Here is a 17,912-nt window from a genome sequence, read left to right on the forward strand (position 1 = left end):
GCGATATGCAGTTCTTCAAAACTACATCAATAAGGACTTATCCTAGACCAGTGCACAATGGATACCTTGAGGACTAATAGCCTACCCAAGGGTCATCTTAGGTCCGTAAGGAATTACCAACTTAATCAGAGCTAAACCTCAAAACTACAAAATCCTACCCAAACAGTACCTTAATAAAATAGTTTCAGACAGTACCAGTAATATAAAAAATCAGGAGCCATATATATTTTGTATCAGAAAATAGAGATCAGAGATCATGTTTTTTATTTTAAATATCAGATCCATACTTTTAAAATCAGATAAAATATGTATGTGCATACGGAACACACTAGAGGATTCAGATATTTTCTGAAGGCATGTAGTGATTATTAGGAAGAGAAACAAGAACTTCTACAGGTTAATCAGAATTCAAAAAAAAATCCTACTAAAAGGGTTTGATTGCTACATGATTTAATCAGACCTTTAGAAATTATTGCTATAGGAAAGTTTCGGTTTCAAATACACCAAGAAAGTATTCAACTAATCTTACATCAGAACTAATTTAAACTCATACATAACAGAAGTGATTCCATTATTCAAGCTATAGGGAATTTTATACATTTTGATTCCTAAAGAAATCTAAGTAATTTAACCCAATAACGGTAAAATGGAAATTTTCAATATTTAGGATTTATATCGAATTATTAAGATTTTTTGTCAAACCAAATGAAAAAGACCCCAACATTACGATACTCACCAATCATTCAGACTGATATCCTTCACAAATATTCACTTCTTAATACTGATTGCACGAGTTAAACTAATAACCTTTAGAATCACCATTGAACAAATATTGAAGATACGATAAGGTATTTCGATGATATTATTTATTTTTGTATTGTAAAAGTATTAAGAATGATTGGCATGCTTGGATTGTGTTCCATAACATTTAGGGACATTACAACATTTAGGTTTATCGGTATTTCCAAAATTTATCCAATGGCATCCACTTATTTCTAGGTCATGAGGGTATTTAGGTTGTTTCAGTGCTCGAGGATTATTCTAGTCATTTCAGAGTTCTAGAGTATTTGGGTCATTTCAATCAATTCAGGTATATAGAGTACTTCTGAAAAATTGGTCTTCAAATATTTATTTAGAAATAGAATATCCAAGTATTTTTGCGATCTCGAAGGTTAAGAATTAATTATCATGATTTCTCTAATCATATCAAGAATTTAATCAATGAATTTGTATTTCTATCAAGTCAAAAATGAATTCTTATGTTATTTTCACTATCAGAGAGATATAGGCCCTTTTCCATTTCAAGGGTATTTAAATCATTTCAATTAATTATGTCATATGTATTACTTCTGGTAAATTAGTCTTCAAGTTTTTATTCAAGAATCAAACTTATAAGTCTTTTGCCATCACAGAGGTTAAAATTGGTTATCAGGAGTTTCCTAAACAAATCAAGCATTTAATAGTGCACTAGTAGTTTTATCGGATTAAGTATGTCTTTTTAGAGTAATTTTTACTTTCAAAGACAATCCTTGTCTTTTTACATCCAAGGATATTTTTGTAATTTCTTCCTTAAGCATTTTTTACATTAAAACCTTTAATGAAAATAATCATAATTTAAATATCGTACGGTTATTGACTAATTAAACACTGAACTTGAATTTATTTCTTATCAGTCTTCTAATTCCTTATGTGAGTCATCCGATTCTTATTCGGTTTACTAATTTTTTACCGTAATCATGATAGGTTTACATCAATCAATGATAATCACAATATGAATTGAACTCATTCATGTATTTACCAATTATTAATGTGTACCATAAAGTATTCAAAAAAAAAAGTAAAGTATCACCTCAATTTCTGAGCTATATTGATCGACTATTTAGACTTCATTATATCGCTCTTGACCTTGAATTCGACATACCAAATATCTCATATACATGGAAAAATGAATTACATGAAAAACAAGACTTAATTGAGAAAGCAAATCAAATTATAAGATTAAACGTTGAATAAAATATTATAGTGTTCGAATTTGACAAAATAGATCGTAAAATCAAATTCAGGACGTTAAAAAATGTTAGGATAGATGGTCCCGAAAAAGTCATAGCCCGCTCATCGATCGATCAACATTGGTCAATGGTTGGTCAACAGTCAGTCATCGACCTGAATCGAATAGACTCGACCTGGTCCAAATAGCTCGGCTCAGCTCAGATCAGCGTGATCCAAGCGGTTCAACTTGGCTCGATCCAGACATCTCAAACAGCTCCGCACGAACTGGTCTAGACCAGTTCATATCGCTTTCTAGAAGGAGCTTGGCTAGCAGACAACCCCACGTGTAGGGACGTCACGTGGGGCATGTGTGCTGGTTCTGGTGGTGGAATGACGACCAACTTTTAAAGAATGGGAGATCATTCGAGAAGTTCGTACATGTATTGTTTCACGATGAAAAGCGATGAAAGTTACGGAACATGAACGACCAAACTAACTCGTTGCTTACCCCTCTGACGGCAAAGACGACGGTGACACCTCCAGTATCAAATGAAGAGAAACCTTGAGTCGGTTCACTTGGTGCCGGTAGTGTCAAAAATAGATGTCGGGATTGGTTTAAATCGGATGAAGTAAAATCTTGAGCAAATGTTCTAACGATAATTAATGGTGAACGATGACTTTTAACAAGAAAGGGCTAGAGGGGTATTGGTCGGGCTAAGGCGGCACTGGACTGGTGAGGGTCGTGACGATCACAGTTGGCAAGAGACGGAGACAATAGGCAGAGAAGGGCGACGGGCTTAACAACAATTAGGGATTTTTATTTTTAGGATTTAACTAGATTCTGATTGGGGAAAGAGTTTTGGGATATAAAATCTAGTCCAGAATCAATATAAAAGAGAATTTTATTAAATAAATAAAAAATAGTACCTCTAGTCTAGTGGCAGTGGCAGGGGCAGAGGCACTCGTACCTCTAGGTTACAGTTTCAATCCCACCAAACCACCTAATTTATTAGTTGATAAGAGATGGCCAAATTCAAGTATAGGTCCTGAAACTTTCAAGAATTTCAAAAAATGTCCTAAAATCTTCAAAAACTCGCAATTTTGTCCCTAAAACTAATAAAGTAAAAAAAAAAACTAGGAACATAGGTGTTAGCAAGGAACCAATAAGCTCATCAAGAGTGAAAAACTTGAAAAGCGTCGAATTTACCAAATAAAAATAATTTTTAATTCTCAAATAAATAAATAAAGTAGTATAAATAAGTATAGTCGATCCACAGGGACTAAGAAAGTTCGACAATGTTGTTTCTCGAATTGAATCAACTACAAAAAAAAAGAGGGATTAAAAATTAATGAAAATAAATGAATAAAGTAAATAAATAAAAATACTGAATAAAAATAATAATGAGAAAATAAATAAAGTAGTATAAAAATTCAATAAAGATGGTATAGCCTCAGGTTTTGCTTAGCCTAAATTTCGATCGATCATCGAAATAAAATTTTCCCTTCGTGATGTATGTCGGTTATAGTCAACCAAGCCAAACCCTTCTTTCTAGTTAATCGAAATTTCCAAGTCTATATCTAAAATATGATCTTTGTAGGTCTAGTCGTGTCTATCACTGTTAGATCCAAAATAACTTTAAATTCTAGACAAACCCGACTCAAGTTATAGAGTCTCACCAAGAATCGAACTCGATCTTGATTCCCCTTAATGGATCACGGCTAAGTTTGTTCACAGGAATCCGAATTACGACCAACCGATCTGACTTCCAAACTTCAAGCAAAACAATCTTCAAATCAATGTGCACATTTTGAAATGAAGATGTAATAACTTTTAAGAGAATGATCGATTGTCACTCTCAGTTTCCAGAGAATCAAGAATATGATATGAAGGTACGAATATCAAGATTCAATTCTCACGAATGGAACTGAGTTTCCCAAAAACCTTTGGCTAAGTAGATGTTTAGCCAAGCATGGATTAGATCATTCTTAGCATTGCGAAAAGAATATAATGAAAGAAAATAAAGAAAGAGAGATGGAGATGAAAGAAAAGTAGAACTTCAATAAATAACCAAGGAAAATAAATTCCAATATGAGTTTTAACTGTTGAACCTAAGGGGTATTTATAACCCAAGAGTTCTAAGAAAATAAAATAACTAATTCCTATAATAATCAAACTAAAAATTCTAATAAGAGTTCTAATAAAATAACTAATTCTTAAATAAAATAATAATATAATAATCAAACAAAAAATCCTAAATTAAAAAAGTTTTTAAAAAAAGATAAATATTTAAGTCTTCTAGTTGAATTGTTCTTTATCTTTTGGATAACCTTGTCTTAGGTTAATTCCAAATTAAATACTCAAGGAAGTTCTATTTGTCTTCTATAAGACGCTAAATGGATCGTTGAAATCTACTAGTTTTTAGGGTAATTAATCCAATGAAGTTCCTGCCCAAAATAAACTCAAAATAAAGATAAATTAGTAATATCCAAGCGATAAATGAGAGGTGAATAATAATAAAAATATGTAATATTAAACTCTCATCAAATTCCCCCTCACTTATTCAATGCTTGTCATTAAGCATACATCAATTCCAATTTCCATCATTCACCAAAGGTTCACTCATAAGTTTATATAAAATCTCAAGTATATGCATAGATTGAAGAAGTTAGACAAGATAATCAAACAAAAGTGACAGAACAATCCAACAAACAACAATTAACCAAATGAATAAGAGGAAAATATGTAGAGCTTTTGTTATTTGCTTCTGACACGAAATCAAACCAAGTTTAGTTTCCTCATGATAAGTGATTGGCGGAGTGTGAGTTTTATTTTTCTCCCCTTTTGTATCATTCACTCTTTTTTTTTGAAAAGCTTATTTTTCCTTTCATTTTTTTATTTTTCTTCTTCTTCTTCTTCTTCTTATTTTGATTTGTTTTTTTTTTTTTTGAAATTTCTTCCTTTTTACACTTCTCTCTATTTTTTTAACTCTGTAGTCTCGACTCATCATCGAAACTTTAAATTGGAAACAAGATGGAAAACAAAAGAAACCCAAGCACCTTGCCTCAGTTCTCCAATCTGATCACATTCAAACGATCTACCATTCACAATCGCCTCACAAAGTTACACACCTGAAGATAAAAGCAATCACTAGCAAAACAAACACAAGCTCATATTTAAGAAACACTAACAATTATACCACAAGGTTAAAGATTTCATCAAATTATTTCATCAACTCAAATCAATATTCATGCATAATAGGATCAACTCAAGCTTGCAAACAATGGATCATGAAAAAACTAACAAGTTAACCAAAGCAATCAATAGTCATAAGAATCGAGATATCTCATCAAATCAACATGAATAAATAAGGTGAAATTCTCACTCTACCACCAAACCTAAAGAGTATTGTTCCAATAGAAATAAATAAAATAAAGGAGAAGCAATAGAAATACCCCATGTCTAGCATCGGTGGGTTGTCCAGTGGTATAGGAACATTGACCTTTACTCGAATCAACGTCATGTCCATAATTTTGATTTCGATCACAAAATACCTAGTGTGCCTAAAAATATAAAGAAAATTAAATACCAAAAAACTAAATAAAATAAATAATAAAATGGGTTGCCACCCATTAGAGAGCTTTTGTTTAACATCGTTAGCTCAACGACTTGGTAAAGACTACAGGTTCTTCTAAAATGATTTCATTGATCACACAAGCTTGATGATTCTCAAAGAAAGGCTTCAAACGATGACCATTAACCTTGAAACAAGTTCCTGAATCATCTTGAATTTCAACTGTGCTATTTGGAAAAACTTGAGTCACGAAAAAAGGTCCTTACCACTTCGTACGTAATTTTCTTGCAAAAATTTTCAGCTTAGAATTAAAAAGAAAAGCATTTTTCCCAATAAAAAAGATTTAAAAGAAATTATTCGGTCATGAAATTCTTTTGTCTTATCCTGGTAGATCCTAACATTGTCATAGACGTTCCTTCGTATTTCTTCAAGCTTTTGATATGAAGTTTTTGAGTTTCACCAACTGTATCCATCTATATGTTGCATTCTTTAATCGCCCAGTAAGCTTTGTGTTCTAATTCAACCAGAAAATGAAACGGTTTATCGAAGACTAAGCGATATGGGGACATGTCGATAGGACCTTTATAAGTGGTTCGATATGCCCATAAGGCATCGTTTAATTTCAAGCTCCAATCCTTTTGATTTGGTTTCACAATTTTATCAAGGATTGACTTGATTTCTCGATTCGAAACTTTTGTTTGTCCATTCATCTATGGATGGTAATCTATAGCAATTCTTTAAGTTATGCCATATTTCTTCATAAGTGATTCAACAATTTGGTTAACAAAATGTGTCCCACGATCACTAATTATTGCCCTCGGTGTGCCAAAGCTAGAAAAAATAAAATCTTTTAGAAAATTGACAGTGGTTTTAACATCATTATTACGAGTAGCTCTAATTTCTACCCATTTAGACACATAATCAACAGTGAGGAGAATGTAACAATTCACAAAAGATGAAATGAAAGGTCTCATATAATCAATTCTCCACACATCAAAAATTTCACAAACATGAATTAGATTAAGGGGCATTTCATTTCTTCTGCTTAAATTACATGTACGTTGACACTTTTAACAATATTTACAAAAAACATATGTTTCACGAAAAACAGTAGACCAGAAAAATCCACATTCCAATACCTTATGTACAGTTCGCTTCAGAACAAAATGACCTCAACAGGAATAAGAATAAAAAAAGTTAAGTATAGAATTTACCTCACTTTCTACTACACATCGTCGAATTACCTGATCAGAATATTGTTTCGATAGGTATGGATCATCCCATATATAGAATCGGGATTCACGTTTAATTCGACTTACCTCAGAACGTAATAGATATGAAGGTAGTATTCATGTAGCCAACTAATTTACCATATATTCATACCATGGGAGTGCACCATGCGCCAAATACAAATGCTATTCAGGGAATTCCTCTTTTATCAGTGCATCATCTACCATGATAGGTAATCGACTAAGGTGATCAGCAAACTAAATTCTTATAGCCCTTATTCTCTTTAATTTCTAAATTAAACTCCAAAATGAGTAAAATCCATTGAATTAAGTGTGGTTTCGCCTCCTTGTTACTGAGAAAATATTTCAAAGTTGCATGATAAAAAAAACAATAATGTTAGTTCCCAGAAGATAAGAGCGATTTTTTTCTAAAGCGAAAACAATAGCAAAAATTTCTTTTTCTGTTGTCGAATAATTTCGATGAGTCACATCCAAAGTTTTGGATGCGAAGATGATGAGGTGCGATTCTTTTTCGATATTTTGTCCCAACACAGCTTCTACACTCCTATCGCTCACGTCACACATGATTTCGAAGGGGTAATCCCAGTTAGGTGGTTGAACTATGAGATTTGAAATCAACTTGTCCTTAATAAAATTAAAGGCCTTTTTGCATTCTGGATCGAAGTTAAATATCTTATCCTTTTGGAATAAATTACAAAGCGATTGTCCTACTTTAGAAAAGTTCTTGATAAACCTCCGGTAGAAACCTGCATGACCAAGAAATGAACGAATCTCTCTCACAGTCGTGGGGTATGGAAGTCAGCGAATCGTGTCAGTTTTAGCTTTATCAACTGCAATCCCATTAGAAGAAACAACATGGCCTAAAGTTAATCTTTTATCAACCATAAAATGGCATTTGTAATAATTTAAAACAAGATTTAATTCAAGGCATCACTTTAGGATTTTTGTCAGATTTAACAAACACTAGCCAAAATATTTACTGTAAACTGTGAAATTGACCATAAACACTTCGATCCCTTTTTCAATGTAATCAAAAAATATATTTATCATGCACCTTTGGGAAGTGGTTGGTGCATTACAAAGACTGAATGACATCCGACAATATGTAAAAGTGTCAAATGGACAAGTAAAGGTGGTTTTTTTCTTGATCTTCTGGTGCCACATGGACTTGAAAGAAACTTGAAAAACCATCAAGACAACAATAGTGAGACTTTCCGGCTAAACTTACAATCATTTGATAAATAAATGAAAGTATAAAATGATCTTTTTTTTAGTTAAAGAGTTCAGCTTCCTGTAATCGATACAAACTCTCAACCATTATAAACACATGTGGGGACTAACTCGCCTTCTGAATTCTCAAATATTGTAACTTGGATTTGCTTAGGGATAACATGGACTAGACTTACCCAATTACTATTAGAAATTGGATAAATCATATCAGCGTCAAGAAGCTTATGGATCTCATTTTTAACCATCTCTATCATTAGAGGGTTTAGGCACCTCTGACCTTCACGATAAGGCTTAACATTTTCTTCGACTTTGATTTTATGCATGAAATTTGAAGGATTGAGTCCATTGATGTTAGTAATTATCCATCTGATCACTTAATTATGATCTTTTAGAACTTAAAGAAAATCCTCATTTTCCTTCATGGAAAGTTTGTTTGAGATGATAACCGAAAAAGTTGCTCTTGCCCCCAAAAAAAACATAGCTCAAGTGATTTGCTAATTGTTTTAGCTTTATTTTGGTGCCTGCAAAATAGAATGTATCATTTTAGTTTTTGAGGGAGTAAGATACAAATCATAATAAACAAAAGAAATATTTTCCAACTCCCTTATTTTATCATCGACTTCCTCTAATTCCCTACACAATTCATCACAAAAAATAGTCTCCGTAAATTCATCGAAGATAGGTTCTAAAACATCAACAAGACTAATATTTTCCATTGAGTTGGGATATTTCATCACCTTATAAATATCAAATTTGACAACTTCACCATCAAATTTCATTGTGAAAATCCCGCTTCTAATGTCGATTTTAGTATGAGTTGTGCTTAAGAATGGTCTGTCGAGTAAAATTCATATGAAGTAGTTGAACGGTCATCTTCCATGTCAATGAATTAAAAATATACAGGAAATTCAAAGTCATTTACCTTAACCAATATGTTCTCAATGACTCCTTCAGGAGAAACCACGGATCTACCGGTGAGTTGAATTGTCACATATGTTTCTTTCAAATGATCAACACCATGTAAGTTGTAAATTAAAAGTGGCATAACATTAATTGATGCACCTAAATCACGCATAACACGTTTTATACCGACCTTACCGATTTTACATGGAATAGCAAATATACCTAGATCTTTGTACTTAGGTGGAATTTTACATTGAATGACGGCAGAAACATTTTCACCTAAGTTTACATTTTCATTCCCAGTAAGCTTTCTTTTGTTCGTGCAAAGATCCATTAAAAATATGGCATACTGTGAAACTTTTTTAATAACATCAATGAGAGGTGTATTAATCTCAACCTTACGAAAAACATCAAGTATCTCTTTCTCCTCGACTTTTTTGTCGTACTTAACTAGTCTCGACGAAAATAGAGGTGGAATGATATAGGGAGATGGTGAAAAAGATGACGCAAGGGATGACGTAGGAGATGGAACTGACATTTTTTACTCTTTCTTATTCTTATGGGTTCTTGCGTCAACTGCTTTGGGTGGCTCAGTCTTAACGATAGTGCCACTTTGAAGGGTTATGGCCCTGATGTTTTGCCTCATATTATGCTCTGTCTGCCATGGTAACTTCCTTGAGACTTCAATCACCCTATGGTTTGAGCCAGTTGACTCATCTGTTTGTCCAACTCTTGTAAATGTACTTCGGTTTGGTTCTGAAACTTCTCCTGAAATATTGATAGTCGCTCCATAATCGATTCTAATGATGACTTTGGCGACTGGTACTGCTGAAGTGGATGTGACCTAGATTGATAAGCATGATGTAGTCTCGAATTCTTCCCATAGTTAAAATTTAGATAATCTCTCCACACCAGATTTAAGGTGTTGGAGAGAGGATTGTGAGGTCTCTGTAGGTTCCATAAAGCTTCCCACTGCATCCACATGAGCCGTAGTATCTTCTTGAAGCATTAGATAATAGTCTGTGGGGATTTGGCATCATGCAGATTCCACATAACCTTATTGGTCATGTTTTACCTACAATAAGAGATTGAACCAAATTAGTTAACTTATCAATTTTATCCTCTAGAAGTACTTATCTCGTGAACCCACAGTGATGGTTCAATGGATGGACGAAACTATTGAGAGTTTGCAACCATAGTAGAAATTATATTTCTAGCCATGGAGAAAGTCATGTTGACGAGAGCTCCTCCACTTGTTGCGTCAATTATCTTCAACTATATAAGAAGTAAGCCTTCATATAAGTATTGGAGAAAAGTTTGTTCAGTTAATACGTGTTACGAGTAGCTAGCACAGAGCTTCTTGAATCTTTCCCAATAATCATAAAGTGACTCATTATCTTTTTGGAAAACTCCTAAGATACTTCTCCTTAATTCGCTTGATTTCGTTACAGGAAAGAATCTATCAAGAAAAAGTCGAGTCATATCAGTCCATGTAGTAATAGAATGTAGTGGTAAATAAAATAACCAATCTTTAGCCAAATCGGCTAAAGAAAACGAGAAAGCACAAAGTTTAATCTGATTCTCAGATACTCCTTGTGCTTTCATGTTGGAGCAAACCATGTGAAATTCGGTGAGATGCTAATGCAGATTTTCACTTGGTAATCTGTGGAAGCTAGGGAGAAGAAGAATTAACCTCGTTTTGAGCTCAAATTGTGTTTCTCCATGAGGGAATATGATGCATAACGGTGTTAGTTCAATAGGTGCCGTAACTAATTCTTGGATTCTCTGTTGAAACATTAGAATTGGTTCTTGGAAGTCTTATTTGCCTTCAGAGAAGGTTTATGCGTTATAGTGTATCTTTAGATTAAGTTATGGTTGTTGTTGTTGTCGCCTTTCTCGTAGTGTACGTGCGTGTATTCTTCGAGTTAGTGCTTCGATCTCAGGTACCCAATATGCTAGTTCACCTAGATATTTCCTTGTTATAAATCAAAATAAGAAACAATATTAATAAATTTGTCGAAGTCCATGTCAACGGCGTCAATTTGACAAGCGTCGAATTTGCCAAATAAAAATAATTCCTAATTCTCAAATAAACAAACAAAGTAGTGTAGAGAAGTAGGGTCGATCCACATGGACTAAGAAAGTTTGATAATGTTGTTTCTCGTATTGAATCAACTACAAGAAAAAATGGGATTTAAAATTAATAAAAATAAATGAATAAAATAAATAAATATTGAATAAAAATAATAATGAGAAAATAAATAAAGTAATAGAAGAATTCAATAAAGATAGTATAGCCTCAGGTTTTGCTTAGCCTCAATTTTGACCGATCATCGAAATAAAATTTTCCCTTCGTGATGTATATCGGTTACAGTCAACAAGGGTCAACCCCTGCTGCTAACTCTTCTCTCCGGTTAATCAAAATTTCTATGTCTATCTGTGAAATCCGATCTTTGTTGGTCTAGCCATGTCTACGTTGTTAGATCCAAAATAACTTTAAATTCTGGAAAAGCCCGACTCAAGTTATAGTGCCTCACCAATAATTGAACTCGATCTTGGTTCCCTTTAACGGACTGCCACTAAGTTTGTTCACAGGAAGCTGTATTACGACCAAGCAATCCGACTTCCAAAATTCAAGCAAAATATTCTTCAAATCAACGTGCACCTTTTGAGTTGAAGAAGTAATAATTTTTAAGAGAATGACCGATTGTCACTCCTAGTTTCTAGAGAATCAACAATACGATCTGAAGGTATGAAGATCAAGATTAAATTATCACGAACGGAATTGAGTTTCTTAAAAAACTTTGGCTAAGTAGAAGTTTATCCAAGCATGGATTGGATCATGCTTAGTGTTGTGAAAAGAAAATAAAGAAATAAATATGGATATGAAAGAAAAGTAGAACTTCAATAAATAATCATGGAAAATAAATTCCAATATGAGTTTCAACTGTTGAACTTAAAGGGTATTTATAACCTGAGAGTTCTAAGCAAATAAAATAATTAATTCCTATAATAATTAAACTAAAAATTCTAATAAGAGTTATAATAAAATAATTAATTCTTAAATTAAATAATAATAAAATAATCAAACTAAAAATCCTAAATTAAAAAGGTTTATCACAAAAGATAAATATTTAAGTTTTCACGTTGAATTCTTCTTCATCTTCTAAATAACTTTGTATTAGGTAAATTCCAAATTAAATTTTCAAGGAAGTTCTGTTTGTCTTCTATAAGATGCTGAATAGACCGTCAAAATCTACTAGTTTTTAGGCTAATTAATACAATGAAGTTCCTGTCCAAAATAAATTTAAAATAAAGATAAATCAGTAATATCCAAGTGTTAAATGAAAGGTAAATAATAATAAAAATGTGTAATATTAAACTCTCATCATGAATTTAGGTTCTTTGCTTTGATGATCATCGTTTTCTTTGATTTCCAAGACTTTGGAAGAGATTAAATTATCTTCCTCGCAATTTTTTCATTAGGGATGATCCCTCCATATCCCTTAAGGCCATTAACAATTACAGAGAACTTATCCGTCATAACTTTGATATTTTTATATAGTTTCATCTTAAAGGTCTCATTTGAGAAGACTGATTATTGTTTCCTTCACTTCATTGGTTCCTTCATGAGTAACTTGGAGCTTGTCCCAAATCTCCTCTGTATTTGAACCAGAGGATTCTTTTCCATATTCATTCGGACCTAGTGCAAAATATAAATTGTGCATTACCTTGGCATTGAGTTTGAACTTCTTCTTTTCTTCTTCACTTCAATCTTCCATCTCAATAGTTGGAGTAAAGTAACCCTTCATGATGGAGTTCCAAGCTTCTAGATTGTTTTCTTGAATAAAGAAAATCATTATATTCTTCTAGTAGGCATAATTTGCTCCATTGAAATATGGTAGCTAGTTGATCAGTTGTGAATCTTCAATGTAGTAGAAGTCAAAGGTGGAAATCATCTTTCTTTGTTGATTATAGAAGTTGATAGAGGCCTCTTAGGACCTTCTCAAGATTGTTAAACCATCGATTGAGATCCATTCTGACACTAATTTTAGCTCTTACAAACAATCGAAATATATCAAGAGTGATGAATTAGGTTTTTAAAGATTTGGTGGAAGCAATCAAAAATAAAAAATTTTGCACAATGATTTAGAGTGATTCGAATTTATCAACCAAAGTCTACATCCACTACCTTAACATCCACACTAAGGATTTCTCACATCCACTAGATTTGCAACAAATAAGCTCTCACCTAAATCACACTTGAGCAAAATAAACAATGTAGCTCACAAGTGTGTTTACAACAAAGAATTTGATAAATTAAGCACAAAAGAATACTTTGTTATTGGTAGGTTGGTTCAATATGATTCTTATTGACCTTGAGATATTTTGACCTTCAATTTATACCTTCTTAATCAATTCTAGTCATTTGGATCTTGTGAGAGTCATTATAGTTGTTGCCTACAACCAAAATCAATAATTTAATGCACAAGTGATTGATCCTTTGGTAAAAGATATCGATTCTTTTTAAGTTATTCGATTGTTGCAAGAAAGGGATCGATCCTTTAAGGGAAAGAGATCGATCCTTTTCATCGAGGGATCGATCCTTTTTGTGAAGGGATATATTCTTTTCCTCTAGGGATCGATGCAAAAAAAATTTAAATCCAAGGGATCTATCCTTTGGTCAAAGGGATCTATCCATTTGCTAGGAGATCGATCCTTTGAGCCAAAAATCCTTGGAAACTTGAATCTAAAGCATGAAAATGACCGAGTGTGTTTTTGAAAAAGTTCGACTAAGTTGGAAAACTCTTCAAATACATTCAAATACTTTGCTTTGTTCATGTGAGATTTGAATATTTATAGACTACTAAGAGACCATTAGGCTAAAATACATTCAAATACTTTGCTTTGTTCATGTAACTTATTGTTCAAAAAATGTTATGAAATATCAAGATGATTCAATGAATGTTATGTCTAAATTATTATGCTTTGGTTAAGAATGTTATGATATATTTTGTTTAAATTTTGACTACCTTACTAAATTTTTGGAGGCTCACTCTATTTTTTTAACTATTTTGTAGGACTTCCATCGTGATAGAGTGCTCTATATTACATTTTAGGACTCACTAATCAATTCTCAGCTCTTATCCGTATAAATTCTTTTGTTTCCAAACTCCTAGGATTGTGACATATAAACTTGGGTTATTTTATGTACTTAATGAAGTTTGTTCATGTTTGACTTGTATATAAATAATATTTATGCTAAATTAGTTATTTTTTCCATTTTAATGTATTGATTGCAATGTTAAAATTATAATATGTATATATGTTAACCCTAAGTGTTTATATTGTGTATGATTTAGCTTTTCACGTTTATAGGTAAGTTACATGAGTAATGAATGGAATGATACATGTTTTAAATTATAAAATAGTAAACTAAGCCAAGTTAAGATGACTAATGGTAATATTTGGTAAATTCATTAAATGAACTAGAATATTAGTTTGAATGTAATTTTGGTATGTTTTAAGTCCAAGTGAATGAACATACTCTTGTATGTGCTTGCTTGTTGGGATATTCCTTGGTCTACATTATGTTAAGGTTTTTTCTTAGAGATTGCTTGACGTTTGAGATAGTGTTTAGAGATTTCTTGTGGCTTAAAAGAGGTCAAATTATGCATATGTGTATTGATACCTTAATATAGGGTATACCTATCAGGTACTAATAGATTTTACTTCCTTATTTTGAGTTTCATCTGATATGATATCGATACATATATAAGGTATCATATGTCATAAATTTATGATTAGTTTTCAAGATTTTTAAATGTAACACAATATTGATACTTATAAGCGTTCTTTGTCAAATTAATTGATTTCTTAAGCCTTGAATTATTTCTTATTTTTATTTATTTTAGTCCTTTAAATATTAAGATTTGTAAATATATTAATTTGAGGTACTAGTTATTAAAGCATAATAGTTAAATATTGATGTACAAAAAGATTCTTTGAGCACCGATATTAGACGTTGGATTTTGATACCTAAAGGTTTAATATCGATGTCTTTAGAGAATTTTTTATTTCAAAATATTCATCTTCTCTTAGTTATTAGTAAATATTGTAATCACTATGGAACAACCACCATGGATATGATTGATATTTTAATTTCTAAACTAATGCAATACGTTATAAAACATGAAATATAATTATATTTTTTACATTCTTGGCTGGGAAAGAAACAGGAGTGGAGGGAGTGGGTATTATAAACGACATTTGCATCCACATACATGCTTGTAGCAGAGGACAATAGTTGTTTAATTCATCCTTCAGGTAAATTATAGACCCTCAACTACATTTGTGGACCAAATTTAGGTCACCAAATAGGGTAGATACATCATTTGGACTAACATAGCCAGGTTTATCTAGCAGCAACAAACCTCTCATATGAATTATGTAAGCTTTTATATAGTGATCGGATTGTTTAATGTATTTGTTCATACATCATTTCAGATGTTGAAATTTGTGTAAAAATATATATTTCGGGAAATATAAAAAAAATATAGTTTTAAACCTCGTTTTAGAGAAAGACATTACTTCAGTAATCTTGTGTTAGTTGTCCCTTCAAATCTAAAACCTTACACCCAAGTATATTAAAGGGAAAATAAATAAAAATCGACTTATTTATGGAAGTCAAGAAATTGGTCTTGTTGGACGTGTGCAGACTTCATCTTAATTTTATCTAATAAAAAATATTTTATATTTTATATTATATAAAAGTAATTCATTATTTTTATTGATTTTTAACCATTCTTTTAATAATTAAGGTGATTATAAGGTACTATTTATTGATGTAAGTATCATTTTTCTAACCCAACAAACTCGAGTCCTCTATTCAACCCATTACAAAACCTGACCCAAACTAAAAAAACAAATCCATTTACATATTATTCAAACCACCTGTAATACCCCAAAAATTTAGATAATGACCAAAATGTAAATTTTGGAAGTTTGATGGCAAAAGTATAAAATTTGGGAAAACGTTTAGGGAATTAAGTGATAATTTCCCAAAAAGAATTTTATTCCATAAATAGATGGTTTACTCTTGAGAGTGGAGTTTTATAGAAATCATATTGTTGGATTTGAAATTTAGTAAAGAAAGAGTTAAAGCCGGTAAGAAATCGGTAAATTCCGATCGAATTGGAATTTGACAAAAATTTGAAGAATGTTATAAAATGGTTGGAAATATTATTTTAATATTTTATATCAGAGAAATTTGGTCTGGAAATGTGCAAATTTTCAGATTTAACCGAAACTGTGAAATTTAGTGACTAAAACGCAAGTTTTGAAAATTTCAGGGCATTTTCGTAGGTCAAAGTCAAATTAAATTATATTTGACTTTGTAATATCAGATGGCTTGGTTTTATGGTGATTTTCGAGATTCATTAAGGGCAATAATGGAAATTCTTATTGAATGGAATAAAAAAATTCCATTATGATATATTATTAAGCATGTGTTGGATTAATATATCATAAAAAGCAATCATGGATGAGCAATTTCAGCTCATCTTCTTCCTCCAAGGGCCGGCACATTCAAGGAAGAAAGGTAAGCATTTTTAGTTTCAATTTTGAAGCTATTTCTTGAGAATTTGACTAAGTGTGGTTAGGAAAAATATTCTACTTTCAATTCTCTACATTTTGACATGAATATTACTAGGGTTTCATGTTCAAATCTATCTTGAGTTGATGAAGGGGATTTTGATTCTTGTGTTTTAAGGGTTTTGAAGAGTTAAGTGATTTTAAAGAATTGGTTCTATGAATTGATGAAGAACATAAGGATGAGGTTAAAGAAAAACAGTTTAGATTTTGGGAATTACAGTAGGTTCGAAAATTCACCAGAAAATATATAAATATAATTTGGAGGTTATTTTTATATATTGTGTTCATATATGGATCTAGTTTTGTTTAAAACAAACGGGGATCCATTTCAAGTTGTATACAAATATATATGAATTTGTAACTGAGGAAAGGTCAGAAAAGTCGGACAACAGAATTCTGTACAAAACAGATTCTGTTGGTGAACTTTGAAAATTCACCATAAATTTTACAGAATGAATTAGAAGGAGCTCTTTATATGGATAGATTCGTATTCGAGTCTAGTTTTCAATAGAAAAATCGTAATTAAATTCCAGTGTGTGTATCAATACATTATAATGATTCTTTAAAGGTAGTACGAGTTGTCTGAATGCTGGAAATTGTTGTTTGAGAATTGAAATGAGTGTTAGATGTGAAATTGATTATTTTGGGAAGATTGAAATGATTGGTGATTTAAGTATAATAATTGCATAGTTGGGGTACTTAAATTTATTTATGCTTTTGTAAAAGCATTTGAATGAAAATAATTTCAATGTTGGAATTTTTGGTTTTAAGAATTTAAGTGGTAAAATGGTGAAGACCATTTTGAGTAAATGGGAAAAGTGGGTTCCAATGTTAAAGGAATTAATAAGTATTGAATTATTTGGTGGAAATGAGTTTGAAGTATGCTATGGAATTATTTTGGGATATGGTTATGTTAGTACAATACTAACATATGTATTATTATAAATTTGTGATTTATACAGATCATGGTTGATTTGCAATTGAAGCAAGTCAAGTATAAAAAGGGTATATTGTGGACAATATTTAGGCTCATATATTTTGAAAGACATAAAGTGTCAAGGTGAGTGCAATACATGCATGAAATTACACATGGATGTTTTATACATCATAAGGAAGACTTGCGATAAGTCGACCTTGTTTATATCAGCATGATATTATGTCATGTTTTTATAAATTGACATGACATTGAAATGTCACTGTATAAAATCAAAATGCATTGATTATGAAAAATGTGATATTTTACCATGAATATTTTCGGGTATGAACTGCCCAATGTTAAATATTGATAATATACTTTGCCATGGATGAATTGAAT

General features: G+C 31.6%; 1 pseudogene; it reads right to left on the reverse strand.

Moving 5' to 3' along the window:
- LOC120135671 overlaps positions 1-9,482 on the reverse strand; it is a 55,128-nt pseudogene extending 45,646 nt beyond the window's left edge.
- Positions 9,483-17,912: the final 8,430 nt, after the last annotated feature.

Source organism: Hibiscus syriacus, unplaced genomic scaffold (assembly GCF_006381635.1).
Source record: "Hibiscus syriacus cultivar Baekdansim isolate YM2019G1 unplaced genomic scaffold, ASM638163v2 tig00110610_pilon, whole genome shotgun sequence".
NCBI lineage: Eukaryota > Viridiplantae > Streptophyta > Magnoliopsida > Malvales > Malvaceae > Hibiscus > Hibiscus syriacus.